This window comes from Hermetia illucens, chromosome 2, assembly GCF_905115235.1.
Source record: "Hermetia illucens chromosome 2, iHerIll2.2.curated.20191125, whole genome shotgun sequence".
Taxonomy (NCBI): Eukaryota; Metazoa; Arthropoda; class Insecta; order Diptera; family Stratiomyidae; genus Hermetia; species Hermetia illucens.
In genome coordinates, this window is record NC_051850.1 from 112,957,536 (window position 1) to 112,970,170 (window position 12,635).

The window sequence follows — 12,635 nt, forward strand, 5'->3', positions numbered from 1 at the left end:
GGATATGCACCTCTTTATCATCCGCTCTTACTACGAAATAACGGCGGAGGCAGGTAGGACATTTTACCGCGCCTTGTTGCACTAGAGATTCCTCGAGCGTTTCCCCCAATTCGCGCATGTGACCGTGCAGCGGCGCATTCCCGGTCGCTATCAGGGAGCGTGTTCGATTTGAGGTCATGACGGAAGCTGGTGATCAAGTGTCGATGTGTGCAGAGGCGGCAACATCGCTAACAACACACCACACTGCAGGCAACAGTTTCAATACCCGCTGATTCACCCTCCTTCACCATCCGGCTGAAGTCTATGCTGAGCTTTGGGACGAATTCCAAAGAGCGTGTATAGAATTTTTCGAAATGGATCCTTTGCATGGACCAGGTATTCCCAGGCTTTATGCATCTCTAGCACTTAGTACTAGTATTATGTAAAATCCGGCATCTGCCGAGGTTGTGACAGTTCGGAAATATAATAAATAAATATCATTAATATAATATTACCATTAATGAGCCATCGAGTTTTGAACTTTCGCAACAGATCTTTGTGTCGGGATGAGTTGTCAGTTGGGACACGTATTTGTTGGTACAGGCTGCAATCTCGCGCAAAACTGTGCGTTTCTGAAGATCTCTGTGAAGCTGGTTAATTTTTAACAAACCAAGGCAATAGCTTTATATTCGATATTTTTACAGGTTGGCGGTCAAAGGGTGGTATACGTCCAAGGGCGAAACGTGGATTGGCACCCACGATGGAGCATAAAACCTTGGAAACGCCTGCTGAACCAAGACCAACAGCTCTACTACCAAACTCTATCTCCACCTTCCCGTGGTGACCGCTGGAAGCTATTTCAGCTTTTCGTTAAAGCTGAAGACGGAGAAGGATGAAGATGAGTCTCCCGCGCCTAAAAACGGGACATATTATACCAACTGGTCCTCCAGGTTGGGGGTTGGGTATGGCTGACAACCCTACACGGAAAACAAACGTTACAAGGCCACAGAAGGAGCCTCGGATATGATGAACTTTGCAACGACGAACCCGACAATGACAACAGAATAATGATTTGCGCATATTCTCAAGGAGCATGTGCTCCCTGTACAGAGATGGAGCTACCAAGCAGCTAGTCGATATCTTGTCCCAATATAGGGCTGATGAAGCAGCGTTGGACAGGGACCGGCTTTCTAGAGAAGAGCCACTACACCGTATATTATATCGGCCATCCAATAAAACATGTACATGGAACCTACTCCTACTCCTACTCTTAGTCAGCCCAAAAATGAAATCTGCTGTTATTGGCTTTAAAAATATAAGTGAAAGGCTATGCACTCTACGTTTGCCAGGCAAATTTATAAATATAAACCTCATAAACGTTCATGCCCCCACAGAGGAGACTGCAGGGTCGCAGAAGGATACCTTCTATGAGGCAGTTGAGCGAACCTTCGAAGCCTGTCCCAAATATGATATCAAAATCATATTTGGAAACTTCAACAGTCAAGTAGGGACGGAGTTAGCAGTATCGCATGAAATGGTTGTTGAAAGTACCTGGTTTGCGCAGAAAGCGGTCCACAAACAAACGTGGGGCTCTCCAGATGGGACCACTTTCAACCTAATTGACCACGAATGAATGCCAGAACATATACGGGGCCAATATAGACTCGGATCACTATCTCGTTGGTATGGTGCTCCGAGCTCGAAATATAACACCACCTGCAATCGCCTCTGATAATCAGGTGAAAGTGAATACTGAAGTCATCCACAATAAATCAGCTAACAGATGTGCAGGAGATGAAGCATCAACAAATGATCTTCACAACCACCTGGAGATCCGGGCACAAGAAAAGTCGGCTGGTTTGACGATGAATGTAAGCTAGCAGCGGAACGAAAGAATGCTGCATACCGAGTAATGTTGCATTCTCAAAGAACGCGAGCACACGCAGAGACTTATCACGAACTTCGGCGCGCGGGGAAGCCACTTCACAGACGGAAAAAGGAAGGCTGGGAGAACCAACAGGTCTGTGAATTCCAAAAGTACAGCGCACCAGCCACGGAAGTGTTACCAACAAGTCAGCAGGATGAAGCCTTATACACCTCAATGCTCATCCTGCCGAGACAAAGAGGGAACATACAATGGGAATATTGGAACGATCGGTTGAGTATTTTGATGAACTGCTCATCAATCAAAATATCGGCCAGTTGGAGGTTCCGTCAACTGAACACGACAGACAAATACTACCACACGTCGGCAGGAGCGCGAAATATTAGATATAACGCTGCGTAAAAATATGCCAAAGAAAGGAAACGTGTGAGCGATGTATTCTCAAATCGCAGAAATGAAGGAATGTTCAGCAGTTTCAAGAATCATCTTCTTGACGATGAAGAGAAATTTCAAAGGTACTTCAAACTGACCAGAGAAAGGTTTTCCTTCATTTTGAACATCATTAAAGACGACTTGACTACTTCTCCCTACAACAGAGTGAAGGAGCCTATAACACCCGCTGAAAAATTTGCTGTCACGCTAAGGTAAGCCAGAAAGTATTTAACATTTCGAAAGATCTTTTACTTCTGCTATTTACAATTATTCAATCCAAAAAAAAATATTCAATCCAAAACATGAGTACAAAAACAGAGATGTGAGATGAATGTGGAGTGGATGAGGGTGATGATGTTGAGGAGAATGATGGCATTGATTAGTTTTCATCATACTGAATATTTGTGAATTCAATGTCACGAGGGATCAACGATTGCTGGTTCAGTAGTTCCATATCAGTGACTACTTTAAAAACGCTCGTTTTAGTCCGCGTGGCAAGATCTAGTCGGAATTGTTTAACAGTTGCGGCCATTGCTTTGAAGAACATATCAATTTCATTTTCATTTTGCGGAGGTCCTGGGTATGCCAAAAGATCTTCAAGACATCTCTTTAAATGCTTCCTGTCTTCCTTTCTTTCCAGCAAATATTTTTGGAGAACAGAACTCTCTTTCCTTTGTTTGGGATTTGGACGCTGAAATTCAAGTTCGGACCTTTCTTCATGTGGGGATGGGGTGGAATTTGTACGTTGAGTAAGCTGAGATGATGTATGGGGAGATAAGTGCTGTGACGTCTGCTCGATTGGAGCATCCTCCTCATATTCATTTCCAATGCCTTGTTGTGGAGTTTCAAATGATGCTCCAGCGTTGGATAGAGCAAAAACGTTCGTAAAACTGGTTCTTTCATCCTCCACAGTATCTAAAAATTGCAACCGCTGCCAGTATTGAGGTCTTTTCTTTTTAGCAGCTTTCCCGGTTGTACCTTCTTCTTTTTTTTCCTCCCTTTTGTAGTGTTGTTTAAGGTCATATAATATATCTTCCTTTTGGACGGACTCAACTAACAATTCGTCCTCGTCGGCTTCGGAAATCAAAAATTGGAGCAACACAAACGGAATCCAAGGCAATCGCGGATGGCGTACTGCGCTATACTGACTCCTCCTCGACCAGTCGCGTCAACGCAACACGTTCTGCGCAAAAAACCTGTCGCTAGGAAAACAGGCCTTTCCCAGGAATTCACACGAGCGAAACCAAATGCTCTCACGCCACTTTCAATCTAAAAGTTTCAGTTAATGATGTAATGATCCTTCAACAAAACGAGTATCTCGGTATATACCTGAATATACGGCTGGCGTAAAGGAGACATATCGAGTCAGAAACATTACAAATGAAACTGAAAATAGGAAATATCTTTGTCTTCTAAATAAAAACTCTAAGCTGGGAGTCGGGTGCAAACGCTTTCTCTACAAAGATATCATAATGCCCATATGGACTTAGGAAATTCAGCTCCGGGTGTGAACATGGAGATCTATTATCAAACTGCTCAGCCCACCCCATGATACTATGAATATCATCGGTGCACCTTAGTAAGTGTAAAATCTAATCATCCACAGGACCCCAAAATTACGACAATAAGAGAGAAGGTCTTATTTCTGTGGAGAGTGGATTCCATGCTCTGATGTCCCAACCGTTCTTATTACAGACCTGGGAATGTTTTTCGAATCTACTCTCTTCTGGAGCTCAGAAATCTCATACATTTCCAACTTCAGCGGATAATTGCAGTCCAGTGGGATGGGGGAACGTTGCCATCGAACGATGAAAGCCACGCGACGATGCGATCTGGCCACAGGTCTTGTCTTTTGTTTTGCTTGGCTTCCGCGCCCGTGAAGAGTTCACTGCCAACCCCTTTGATTTCAGCTGGGGGCATCGTGCTGTGGCAGAGCGATCCTTGAGACCCCCTTCACATCGCTGGCTGCATCGAGTAATGAGCGCATCCGTCGGATAAGCCAACAACTAGCACCGCGTACAGCGGAATCTTTTGAGAAGTAAGGTTCACATAAAAGTTTCGAAATCATCGAGTGGAATCAAATCGTTGTGTAGCTTTTCACAATTTGCCGTGAAAAGTGGTAACTCCTTAGTCAACCTTATCTTCATTCCAGATACCTGTTCTTAGGGGTGAGTGTATAGGGAAAGATCAATGACAAGTTTATCTATAACAGATTCCCATCTAAAAGGAGGTACTGAATATTACCCCTTTTTTACTATTGAAAGCCACACCCTTAAAATTTTCTTACTTTATTCATATATCGCTTCTTGTGTATATAAATTAAAATAAATACAGTTTATATATTTTTCAATATTTCTCCTCTTTTTTTAAATCGATATCTCATATATTCTGTAATAGTAGTAACATATTATTTAGTTGTCTTTCTTGTCTCTTTAACTTTTGCATATACGTACAACGTAACATTACCTAACACTGTTTTCGTTTCTTAGTTGCTTTGCCTTTTTGTGTTTGCCATTTTGATAAAATTAAATATGTAATGTAAAGTTTGTTGATTTCTTTTTTCCGTTTTTACTCTTAATATGACTTTCTTTTGTTACTATTGATGTATTTTCCCTTACTGCTATCTTATTATTATATACAAGACCTTCGAAATGTATACGAAAGCGATAATTTGCATTTACGTACATTTTTCTAAATAATATATATCTAATACGTATAAATATATAATTTTAAAAATGTGTTTTATGCATTTTAGGAAGATGTAGTTTTTCGTTTTTTTTCTTGATTAAGACGATAATGACAACGCAGGGTTTGTTATGAGTAGCTTTTCTTAAAATAATCTTTTGTTCATTCGTTTCAGTTCGACTACTTGTTCTAAGGGCTAAGGAAAGCGCATTTTACTTAGAGTTCGAATGACTTAGAAATTAGTTTTGGCAAGATTATCTTCAAGGTTTAATTTATAGAAAAGTTATGAGTAAATGAATTCGCTCGCTTGGGGCTTACCAACTGCAGTAACACAACAGGTCTAAGTTACCTCGGTCTAATAGATTTTATGAAGGTTGTGAGCAATCTAAATAGGCATAACCATGGCTTGAAGCAAACGGAAATTGACAACTATAAACGCGTACATGTTTAATAATCTTGTTTTCAAAAAATAACGGTATGGAATCGATTTACGTTGAGAGAGATTGGAAACTTATTTTTGCGGTGCATCAGGCTCTCCATCTCTCAAATCCTTGTTGGTAATGTTTCGATCGGGCATTGTATTTGTCGAGTGGCTGGGCTCACCACTTTAACCCTTATTAAATCGAGGGGGTCCCAAAGCGACCCCAGGGAGTGATTTTAGGTGCCGTAACTATAGCAAACAATCAAACCACAAGATTTGGTGAAAAGTAATATCGTATTTTTTCAAAAAATATAAAAAAATAAAAACTTGTTTGCAACTCTTTTCAAGAATAAACTTTCATGCCGGCAACTCTAAAAATTGTAATACTAGCAGAAAATGAATTTTTACTTTTTTGTAAAGTTATTTTTTTATTATTATTACACAATATTAAATCAAATAAAAAAATTATATTATATTACTTCGTATAGTAAAGCTAGAAATAAACTAAACGAGTATATCTACATACAAGAATTTTATGTCACTGTTGAATTAGATAAAAAATATTTATCATATTATTAAATGATTGAATTTAATAGCCTTTCAAAGCAAAAAATTGAGAAAAACTAAAAAGGGCTTGGGGTCTCAAGGGAGTCCAACTTGGTAAATCACGTTGACGATAGGAGCTTGGTATGTTAAAAGTTAACAGCAACAATCGCCATGATAAAGAAAATAAAGGACCCTCTTATTGAAAGTGAAAAAAAACCAGTCGGGATTATTAGGATGGAATTAAGGGGGGCTTTCCGGTCAACTTCAAAAAGTTGGCAATACACTATTATTGAGTTTATTTCAGAAGATATCGAGATGAGAGATATTTTAAGACCTAGATTCCATTTCATATAGGTGCATCACCTTGATTTTTTTCAGATTTTCTTCTAAAATGAATCCTGCCTTACTTTTAGTTTGCATATTTTGACCTGTTTACTCATCTCTTTTTGCAATCTACTTAGGAACTGTACCTGCATGTAAAAGTACTAATTGAGACCTTTTATTTGATTCCCCACACGAGAACATTTGGAGGAAAAAATTTGCTCCAACCCCTTTGCATATATGAGAAGCCATATGCGTATGATTTCATAGTTCCTATTTATTCACTAATTTTCGTTTGAATCAGTGTAGCTGTTTTGGAAAAAACTGCGTGTGACCGATAGACATACAATTAACCAGTTTTAATAAGGTTTTGGTTTACACAATTTAAAAGCCTAGCAGACTAAACGGGCGTTAGACAACGAAAGCCATGGTTCAACAAAGTTCTAGAGAGACGTAGTTAAATCACATATACAGAATAATATATGACTCAATGCTTACAGCAGAAAACCTAAACTTTGGTGGAATAACAAATGCATCTAATTCGGTTGACTGGGACCAAATTGAAAGGTTTCTGATGAGACTGATACTCTGTTTTGTCGACAACTATTCGGAAGAAAGACAGCTCTGGTCTGACACTGATGGTGTATATTGGTTCCGCGGATATTCCAAAGGGGTTTGCGCTGCGCTTACTATTGATGATACAAAGAAAGCAGTGGTTGTATTTACAAAACATCGTGGGGGATGTCAGGATGTACTTATGTTATGACGAACTTTCGAAGCAAAAGGCGAAAAGAATACTCGTCACCCCAATGCGCTATAAGAGAAATTAAATTTGCATTAATCTTGGGTATCACATTGTCCACTTTAAATATGATAGTGATAATAGTCGCATCGCTTAATTCCTACTGTATACTCGTTATAAAGCACACAACATCGGTGTGGCTCAGTTGAAGATGATTCCAAATGCAAGGCATTCTTTTAAGTTGCTTAAGTCTGAGGTGAGGAGGAGAAAAGAAGGTAATTCTCTTCAGGACCAAAATTCCCTTGGATTCCTGGAATATAGCATAGCATAATTTTCACCCTGGGCCTGGATTTTCTTTCCACGGAACTCGTTATCCATAATAGCTAGAGAAGAAGTCTGTACGCCGAGTTATATGTATAAATAGTCTAATTAATCTAGGACCATCCAGTTTTTAATTGCATTCGTCCTTGTTAATGCGAAATGGATATCTATTTCATTTTTTTATCCCACTACCGACAAATATTCAAGGGACCAATTCATTTCCTTTCTCTTTAGAGGGTAACCCGTAAAAGCACGAGAAAATGAATAGAATTAGATGGTATTGATCCCGAGTTGAAAATTCAGGAAGAATTCAAGTGCTTAAACGAACTTATGAAACCTTATCTGTAATAATCGCGAATTTATTGAAAAATTGAGTTGATAAAAGGAATTTTTGCCAAGCCAACCGCGAACAGCAAAATAAATGAAATATTTTTTTTTGCAAATAAACCGAAAGTATTCTGCGTTTGTGAATTTTCTAAAATATTAAATAATTAAAAAAATAATAGTAAATAAAATTTTATGAAAAAAATTACCGATAGTGCAGGAAATGGTGAATACATTCTAGTATCAAAACCCTGACTAAGAAATATGATTTTAAAGGAATGTGTTCCTTCTAGTTGTCGATGCGGTTGTTTCCGTTGAAAAATAAGATTTCAATTTTAAATTTTTTAAGATCTGGAGGCCTATATCTTTACAGCCAACGCAAAGTCGTTTTCTACATAAGTTGACACAGCTCACATTGCGCGATAATGATACTAACTACTCCTGAGTGCAGTTGGGGCGACAAATTTAGGTGGACTTCTATTCATAGTTGGGCCTGTGTCTCCACAGACGCGAATGCAAGAAAAATAAAAGAGGGTAAGCTACTCCCCAAAGATAAATCTACAAGTACGTCTCAACGTATACTTGACACTCATTGTAGTAAATATAAAGTCAACCTTATTCTTTTTCTGTACCCAGCTAAAAGAAAACGTAACTATACAATGAATAAAAAAAATTTCCTCCCGTACACAAAGGCACCAATCAAAAATATTCGAGCCGGGATAGACTGTGATAATTATTCGTATTGTATGTCCAATACATGATTCAATATTATTATCAATGACAACTAACTAATTATAAAGTAATTTTGGATGCTCACACAAAATGGTTGTTGGAAGTACCTGGTTTGCGGTACACAAACCACCGATGGGACCACTTTCAACTAAATTGACCAGGCCTTGATGAATGTCAGAACATATAGGGGAGCCAATATAAACTATAAACTGCTCAATAACCGAAATATCGGCGACTTGGAGGCCCCGCCAACTGAAGACGACGGACAAATACTCCCACCAGCAAGCATAGTAGAAACAGTCTGTACAATCCACCGGCTTACAAACCATAAGTCGCCAGGAGCCGATAGAATTACAGTGGAATTCGTTAAATATGGAGGCGACCAACTATACAAAGCAGTTCATCAACTGATAATCAAGGCGTGGGACAGCGAATCAATGCCTGACGACTGGCAACGAGGCATTATCTATCGCATGCATAAAAAGGGGGATATCACGCAGTGCGACAATTATAGAGGTATCACGTTGCTGAGTACCATCTATAAGATATTCCCCGCTATCTTCCTAGGTCGGATAGCCCCATACGCCCAGAACATCATTGGTCCATACCAAAGAGGCTTCACTCCAGGCAAATCAGCAACAGATCAGATTTTCTCTCTGCGGCAAGCGATGGAAAACTGTTGGAATAGGGACATCAGTTACACCACCTTTTCATCGATTTTACGGCCCCCTGTGATAGCACTGCTAGGGTAAAGCTGTACATGGCCATGAGAGAATTCGGTATTCCAACGAAATTGATAAGACTGACTAGGCTGACCCTGACCAATGTGCGAGGCCAGCTAAAAGCAGCGGGATCACTCTCGAGACTATTCGACATTAACAGCGGTCTAAGACAAGGCGATGCCCTATCATGCGTCCTCTTTAACCTGGCCCTGGAAAAATGATGCGTGCTGCTGAGAGTCCACCCAACTACTGGCCCATGCTGACGATATCGACATCATGGGACGAACGACCCGACATGTACAAACTGCTCTCGGGCTGCACATCAATGAAGACAAGACAAAATATGTGGTGGCAATGTCAGCACCAAAAGCCAACCAATCAACAACATCAAAGCCCACTGGTCAAACGGAAAAAATAAAGATAGGAGACTATAATTTTGAGATCGTTGATAATTTCTCTTATCTAGGGTCGAAAGTCACATCCGATAATAGCTACGACGGTTGTTGGCAGCCAACAGAACCTATTTCAGTTTACAAAAACTGTTTCGCTCGAAACGTCTCGGAGACTTGGGTTATTAGCAAGAAAAATCGCGAACTCTTGGCCACGTTTGAGAGAAGAATCCTCCGAAAAATTTTTGGCCCCCTATATGAGGATGCACGATTCCGTAATCTACATAACGACGAAATCTATAAGCGATACCACGACCGACAGCCAAGCGAATAAAACCTGGCTCAATAGGTTGCGGTGGACAAGTCACTTCATCCGTATGGATGAGAATGATCCAGCCCGGAAAGTTTATAAGGGCAACATCTATGATAGAAACAAAAGACGAGGCAGACGTTGCCCGAGATGGAATGATGACGTAGGCCTGGACACCAGGCAGTTTTTAGGGATATACAATTGGTGAACCTCGACGCAAAACCGGGATGTCTGGATATCCTTATTAAGGTAGACCTAGACCGGATACCGGTTGTTGCGCCGTTGATGATGATGAATCTTGGATGTTCAAAGAAAAAATGTACGTATATCACCTTTTACATATAGTTCTCGTGAAATAAAGAAATCAATCCATTCGCTGTTAAGCCCAATGTTTCCTTGCTCTTAATGATCTTACCAAATTTTCTGATAATGAATTCAACCAGTAAGTCCACCGCACCTGACCCTAATGTAACTAAAAGACAAACCACGAAGGGTTTAAAGGGAAATGCTGATATTACCGAAAGAAATGAAAATATTGTTTTTTGATTAGGGGCAACCCTATTGTATGTATTCGCAAATATCAATGTTTCGGGAGCCAGTTGTTCCTTTACTCCTCCTTCCTTCTTATAATTTTGATTGGATTGGGTTGCCTTGAGAAAGGGAGCAATTGGCTCACGAAATATCGACATTTGCGAATAAATACAATAGGGTTGTCCCTAAACAAAAAATAATCTTTTCGTTATATTCAAACACTGATGATAACCAAAAAGTTCAACACCGAAAACTTTGCTAATATTATCGCTATGAAGGCTGATAAAGGTAATGCAACAAAAGTCCACAAGAAGGAAGCATAAATTAAAAAAAAATGCAAGAAGCTTGTAGGAAACATGAAGGATAATGAACCGGAATCAGACAAGCTTGCGGCGTGACCGAGCGTACATGGAGATTATTTTTACAAATATATCCGCGAAAAAACCATATGAATCATATCATGGCTGATCTTTTTAGGTGAAATGAAGTTAATGGCACACTTTCTAAATGGCTTCATATAATTTCCATAAGCACAGAGGCAGTACAGTAATACATTCAGCCGTTTACCTTGTATTAGCTGAAGGCTTGAAATAATCCTATATTTTTTTTGGAAAAATATATGTGAAATTTTAATGGAAATATTTTAGTGGAAAAAAGCTACACGTCTTTATTATTAGAGAAGACTGCAAGCATCCGAAACGTTTAAATTTTCGAAAAATAAACTACGCGGTTCAGAGCTTTGATGATAGCTACTTAGGTCTCTCGCGAACTGAGAGAGCATAGCAGCAACCTATGGCAGAAACTAGCAACGGTATGGGAAGTCCTTGACAAATTGGATATGTTTAGCTCGTACAATAAAATCTGGATAGTCTGTGTTTCGGGCTATGTCAGGTTAAAAGTAATGAGACAATGGATGAGCTAGCAAGGATGGGGCAGATTTTAATGGACTAAACCTTTCTGTCGAATCGCCGAATGATCATGACAATAATAAAGGAATAAGAACAGTTGGGGGTTGGGGGTTGTGGGGGTACTACACTAAGCGAATTTAGTAGGAATGGAACACACAGGGATTTCAGGATTGCTTAAATTTCACCAACAACCTAGAAATAGGAAACTGACATATAATGGTAAAAAAACAATATTAAGAGTAAACAGGCCATACATGAGAAGTAATTTTGAAACAAATCGCCAATTGTCCCTAGTCGCTACAGGGTGGGAAGTAGTAGCAGTATCCTTATGCATACATCACCTGCAAAATTTTCTAGTACACAAGCATTTTAACATACTATCACTTGTAATCTTTTGATATGTTATCTATTTCAGTGAAAACGACATTCCCAATAAGAATAAGTTTTGATTACATTCAGGCGAAAAAATTGGTGTTTTCAGAGAATCAACTAAAATTAGGATAATTTCAGCAAAAGGAGGTTTGTTCATCAATGGTGTGAGTAAATAGAGAAGAGCTCTGATCGAGTATGTGTGAAGGTAACCAGATTCCCAAGACCACAGTAATTGATGTTTAGGGATTACTCAAATGAAGAAGGTTTATTAAAAAAGCAGGCGGTATTTTAGGAGCATTATTAAAGCCACTAAACGGCAAATAAATAAGTGTTAGTGGGCGGTTTTGTTCTCCAGGGCAGAGGCAAATTCCAGCTACAAATGTTGTTGGCTCCGAATATACAGGGTGACAAGAAATAAGTGTATCCACACCTTTTTGCTCTATTAGAAAAGGTAAAAGTTTTTCAACGGTTACTGATATCTTATGGTTATTATGTGTATACTGAAGTACATTAAAAATTATATAATTTTATTTTCGCCTGTTCTTAAAACTTCGTTCAGCGATGTCAAGTAATCGTTCAGCTATCATAGCCTTGCATCGACTAAGAAAAAGCAACTGCCAGATAGCGTAGGTTTGGCGAGAGTTTGGTATCGCTTGTTAATTGGTTTCTCGTGTGAACAAACGATTTAAGGAGCTTGGTAATGAAGTTGATCATCCTGGTAGAAGAAGAAAACACGTTGCAAACACTTCTAGCAATTAAAAAGTCATCAAAAAGATCACATGGTCACCCTAATCTCAGTATCTGAATCCGATGGATTATAGTGTATGATTGATTATGGAGTGCAGGCCCTGTGTAAGATGCCACGAAAGTCTGGAGACCTTAAAGTGAGCGTTGCTTCGAGAGTAGGATAAAATAACCATAAAGGAGCTGCGGCCCAAAGCCCAGGATTTCGTAAAGCACATGACCTTATGTACTCGTGCTAAGGATGACTACATATATTATAACAGACATTTAA